Below are 6,259 nucleotides of genomic sequence, written 5' to 3'. Positions count from 1 at the left end.
GGGTTTCAAAATTCTCTTGTGCTAGATGCTGTACAGGCAGAAATGCATGTTTCATGCCTCAGATGCTTTCTATCTAATAGCTCCTCTGGGGTATTGTACTGATAAGCAACACCTATATTGACTTATTATTTTTGCTTAATTCAGAGAGATTTTTTGAAGATCCAGGTGCTACACTATTGCCAGGACCTGGGTAATGGCAGATGCTTACTTTTCACAGTACTTGAAGGCAAACCTGTGTTACCAAATGCTCTTGTATCATACCACTGCAAAAAGGAAGGAATACGTACTTTTTGTACTAATTGTACTAATCTGTGTGCACAGTAGAGGAAAACGTTTAATAAGTCCATGATCACCTGATTTCATTTATTGAAGCTCAGTGGATTTTATGTAATATATTAAATGTCACGTGTAAACATAGCTGCAGAGCTTTTCTTCAGGAACTTAGGGTTTTGTCTCTCCCATGAATCTGGATGCTCAGCGTGTCTCTGAGGAAAGGGAGATGTTACAGAGCTTGGTGATGCCTCCCTTGGAAGAGCGTGTCGCCTACCTGCTGATAGGCATTGATGCTTTCTGCCTACAGCAGACACTGGCACTCTGGATAATTGTTGCCTGGTAAAGGTTTCTCATACTTCAGATTGTGAAAAATGTGTTGATGCGACATTTATGGAAAGGCCTCAGATCCACTCGACATTTCAGTTCTGGCATAGGCCTGGATTTGGCTTTGGAGTGGCGTTGGTGAACCTGGTTAATTCCAATGGAGGGGAAAAATCAGATGTCAGTACTAATATCCTCAGATATGTCATCTGCTTAGAAGTTCAGGAATTATGAGATATAAATGACTGGTATCTGTATCACTGATCACTGTTCTTAGCCTGTCACATTTGGGGCTCTCACTGAATCATATATAGTCATATGTATGGAGTGGGGATGTTCTGCAGAGATCTGGAAGCAAGGAGCTCAGGGTCCAGCTATCTCCAGGAGGACACAGTGTCCTTGCACATCCTTTGTCTTGGCTCAGGAGTGAGCGTGGACAACATTGTGCTTGCCCTAAGTGGGTGTCACAGATGGGAAGAGATGGCATAAGGCATTTTCAAACATTATTCCAGGAAAACTTGACACAGTGCTGCCCCTGCTAACTTCACTGACGTGGATGAAGGCTAGAGCTAGGTGTTTGGGAGGCATTGCGTGGCATCCTTTTTACATTACAGCAGCTTTCTTCTGCTGTCAGCAGAATTTATTCTATGCTTTTGTGCCTGAAGTAGATAACATCTTGGGCCTTTGGGAAACAAAAGAATAGAGATATTAAACATGAATTTACAAATATCCATACTTCCCAGGATAAAGAGTTTGCTGGCCCCTTATCTTTTGGTAGCTTTTTCAGTAGAATAAAGTGGCAAGAGTATTTTTTTCCTGTTCTCCAGCTCATAGATAGAGGCTACAAATTCCCACTAGTACGCATGGCACGATAGAAAGATTTGCTGCATTAGCAAAGAACTGCTGACCAAAAATTGGATTTGTGTAAGCAAAACTCTGCTAGGTGTTTCAGAGGTGGCAGCTTTCTCAATCTCTGCCTGTGCTCCAGGCAAATCTTCATAGCGCAGTCTGTCTGTGGAAGAGGAAAGAGGCCGTCACTGCCTTCTGCTCCTCAGGCAGAATTCCTGAAAAAGCAAAATGCATTCATGCCTCATCCCTCTGTTTGTCCTTTATCTTCAGTGAGGTGGCCCTTTGGAGAACCCTCGGCATACCCTTATTAGTGTAGGACTCCAAGGAAAAGGCATGTTGTTGGAAGGATGAATAAGAGTGGAATGGGGAAGGGTTTCGTACAGATGCCAAGTCTCTGCTGGTCAGTGGTCCCATAGTGGCCCTAATTGGTTGTCACAGGATAGAACAAGCCTAGATTGCTCTGACTTACTGCCAGGGCCAGGATTGGAGCTGCTGTGGCTGAAAGCTGACCCCTGAGACTCTTACTATGCTTTTGCTAAGACACCATTTATTCAGGATCAGATCTAGCCCCTGCACCTCCCCCTGGAGAACAACGCAGGCAAACCTTGTCAAGGAGGTATTAGCTGGGGGGCGGGGGCAGAAATCTGAAACAGTGCAGTGCAGGTTAATATAAACAGATTTAATCCTCGAACGTCCTCTCCGCATTAATCATTTCCATCTGTAGCACGTGCCGCTGTTGCTGGCAGAGTTGATCCTTGTCCAGCTGGCTGTTGCAGCTCTCGTACAAGATGCCAGATCTTCCCAGCAGCCAGGATCATTAACACCATGAATCACACAGCCTCAGCTGGCTCAAACCACAGGGCTTTTTTTTCAGACCTTTGTGTCCATGCAGTTTCTCTTTTCTTGCTCACCTTGAGAAATGCAAACGGTTTCCTACCCCTTTTCCTGTGCAATGTTTATCCTTATGCTTCTGACATATTTAATTTGTTAGCTGTTCTGCTCTTTTAATTGGCATCTATAGCAGATCCATGTGAATGCTACAGAAATATGGGAATGTTTATTTCCACTTGCCAATAAATTTGCATCTATTGCATCTGTGCTATTTAATTTCCGGGGGTAAGGGCCGCTGCCTTTTGTTCTGTGTTTATGAAGCACTGGAGCCATAATAAGGTGTGCAGGCCCCCGAAGTCAAATGGCAGCTCTGAGGTCCTCTTGGATCTGAGCCACCAGAGTAGGAGGGATGCCCCCAAGAGGAGCCGTGCCTGGCTGAACTTGCAATGTGAATAGCCATCCATTTTTATCTCCTTTTAGGTGCCAGGGAGAGGAAGACCTGACAGGCAGGGAGAACGTGCACAGCCCTATTCTGCATGGGACCATGACTCTTCTCTCCAAAAGCTCTTTCTGAGTGAGTGTTGCTGGCAGGGAGCTGTGGGCAGGGTCCAGGTCAGAGGGGAAAATCAAAGCTGTGCTCTAGTCCATCGCCAGCAGGTGTAAGGATGGTCCCTACTCCTGGAGCTGAGCTTGGGACTCTTCTCAGAGTCTGGACAGCAGCAAGAGCCCTTCTTGTACTACCCTGGCTATGGCTCAGGCTGTGCCACCAAGTTAGCCACTGTTTGAGCTTAATGCTCTGCTGCATTCATGTGTGTTCCTGAAAGGCACCCAGTCTTGATGAAAACATTCAGGGATGGAGTCACGGTTGCTTTCATTCACAACGTGCTTCCGTGATTAATCTCTCTCATGATGAAAAGTTGTATTTTACTCCCTGTTTTAATTTCTCTGACTTCAGCTTCCATCAAGTGATCTAAGTTACGCTTTTCCTTGCTCGATCAAATAGCACTTCAGGACCTTCTTGTTTCACCCCCAGGGAAGTACTTGTACATTGTAATCACATCACCTTTCAGTCTTCGTTTTGATACTCACTAAACTGATTGTCCTTTTCCAGCCTTTCAAGTGCAAGGTGTATGCTTTGTCTCTCGGGTCATTGTGGAAACTTTTCTGCATCTTTTTCAAATCTTTGCAAAGGAATTAGTAACACCTAGCTCAGTGTCACTGCCACATGCTCCTCTTTCTGCTGCAGGACTCGTTTTTCTGTTCTAGTATGACACTGGGACCTCAGGGTGGGATTTCTGGACATTGTGGCGGAGCCTTCCCTGAGTTGCTGCTCCAGGATGGAGACTGTCATGCTCTAAGCTTCTTCTGTAGTCTGTGTGTTTAGATACGGTGCTTTGCGCTGAAATCTATTAAAATGAAAATTTCATGGCCAGGCCCAGCTTCTCAGATTGTCTCTGTTGTTCTGTATGACTGCTTGTCTGCCTCAATATTTTCGTTCTACCCATCTTTGTCATCTGAAAATTTGATCATCAAAGTCTTCGAAAGTACTTCTGGATCACTGGTGAAAACAATTGAGTTGTATCACATCTAATATAGTTCCATGCAAAAAATCACTAGAAACAGTGTGATTTCAATTATAGCTCTTTAATAAAATTGTGTTCTTGAAATCTGTTAGCCTGTCAAGTCAAATCCATTTATATGAGCCAGTTTTTATCAGAATGTACTGCAAAGCTAAACTGAGCACTTGAGCAAGGTCTATGTACGGTACACTACACACCTGCAGTTTTCTTCATTAAACAAACCATAGATCCTCAAGGATGTTTTCCATAAAACTGTGTTGATGGCATTAATTACATCCTTCACTATCTATTTGTTGAATCTTGTATTAATTTCCCCATGATTTTACTTGGGACAGATGTTGACTTAATTTCTCTGGGTCACCTTCCTTTTTTTTTCCTTTAATTTTGGGATGAGACAATTCACTAGCTGTGCATGCCAAAACTAATATAGATCATATCTTTTGAATTTCTGTCCTGTTCTGTGGTATCCCCAGATACAAATTGTTACACTACTCATGTGAGTGTTACAGACAGCAGATGATTTCTCACTTCTCCTGAAAACTGGTACAAATGTAATAATTGATAATCAAACGATAAATATTTGTGGGTGGGTTTTTTTTGTTTGTTTTTGTTTTTTTAACACTACATCTGCTTGAGAAAGTTCACTCCATTCTGTTTAGGAGCAGCAAGAAAAACAAACTGATCAGCAGCTAAACAACTGGTTCTGGCACTTTTTTGTATGTCCATATTGCTTTCTTCAGTAATTCTTTGACAGAAGTTGTCAGGAAGAAAATACTGGCAGGAAAAAACTAGGGAGACAGTAGAGTTAGCAATAGCTGGCCTTAATTTGCAGAAAAAAAATAGTCTGTTCACTTTAAATAAAGGATATTTTTGCAAAATTGCAGATGAAAATATAGGTATTTTAGCAGTTTTCTCTGTCTTTTAGTCACCAAAAAGATTACTTTTTTTAACTTCATATTTAAGAACCTGTAACATGAATGTATACATAGCTGTGTACTGCCACTGGAAGTCTGATCTCTGCTGTCATTGGACTGCTGTTGACTTGGAGTCATGTAGTATACCAAAAAATACGGGCTCATCAGACTGGTTCGCTGGAGACTGAACAGGGCTTTCAAAAGTTCTTTCCCTCCACTCTTCTTTTCGTGTATAAATGGTGAAAAAGTATTAGTACTTAAACCATTTAATTTGTTTTGCTCCAGCTCTTCGGCTTTGAGTTATTGTAATTGCATTTGAGAATGAAGTTGCTCTTGTTTGTATTATTATGATTTTTCATTTTAGTTTTTTATTCCTAACGAGCTGGTACCTGCAGAAAAGAAAATAGATCATAGTGCTAAAAGCATAGTCTGAAGTTTACAGAAAAGGAATGCTGTAATTTGCAAAAAATCTAAATCTTTCTCTTTATTTCCTAACAGTAACTATAACTTGGAAACTATTTGCAGCATCACTGGCATGCAAAAGTACCGATTAGAGAAATTGAAAAAGTACTAACTGAATAGAGCTTGACTGATTTTTATGCTCGTCACGTTTCTTGGACCAATTCCCAGATGACGGGAAAATATGTCAAAATATGCTGGAGGTGTGCATTTGGGTTCTGGAATTTAATCCTTTTTTTTTTTTTTTCTTTCCCCTAGTCTGACTGATTCAGTGTTTGGATATAGTCTGTGCAGTAAGTGTACAGTGCGGATCCTCTTTTCTGAGCCAAAGCCCATCAGAGTCAATTCCAACATTTGACAAAGACCTTCAGGTGATGTCCTGTTTCCCTCAAAAGGGCTTTAAATGTTTGTAAGAGTCTCAGATGTATGACGTAGAAATTTACTTCCCCTGCAGCTCAGGAAAACATTCAGTGTACCTACTGCATGTGAGAGCCTTACTGAGTCTTCATGTCCTCCCCCCCATTTCCATTCCACAGAGACTCAATTTACAATAAATTGGAAAAAGTTCACGGGTTTTTGGGCCAATAACACTCCAAAACTTCTTGTATCCAACATATCTTAATATGCAAAAGCAATGTTTTTACTGAAACTCCCTCTGTCGTCTAGGTTCATCTCCTGTTGTTTTACAGTTCCTAAATGAATGATCCAATTTACTACAAATCTGAGAAAGAGTGTGAGGCTGCTTAATGCCTGGGAATAAAAAAACACATGAGGTAGAGAGGCAATTAAAAAAAAAAGAATAAAAACCCATTGCCTTGGCTTGTACTTTATCTCACCGCTACTAGCTCTTTTTATACTGTGATTAGGCAGGCAGCATGTTGACACAGCCCAGACTGTGTGTTCTTACATGAAAAAACAGCATTTTTAATTAAACACACTCGCCTACTTTTTCACAGTGACAAGCCTGCTGCAATTTCCAGTGTTATTCATTCTCCTTAAAACTGAATTTCTTATCTTTTTTCCCAACCAAGA

Source organism: Nipponia nippon, unplaced genomic scaffold (assembly GCF_047370975.1).
Source record: "Nipponia nippon isolate SJK-2023a ecotype South Korea unplaced genomic scaffold, ASM4737097v1 scaffold_6, whole genome shotgun sequence".
Classification (NCBI taxonomy): domain Eukaryota; kingdom Metazoa; phylum Chordata; class Aves; order Pelecaniformes; family Threskiornithidae; genus Nipponia; species Nipponia nippon.
Note: the sequence above shows the minus strand (reverse complement) of the source record.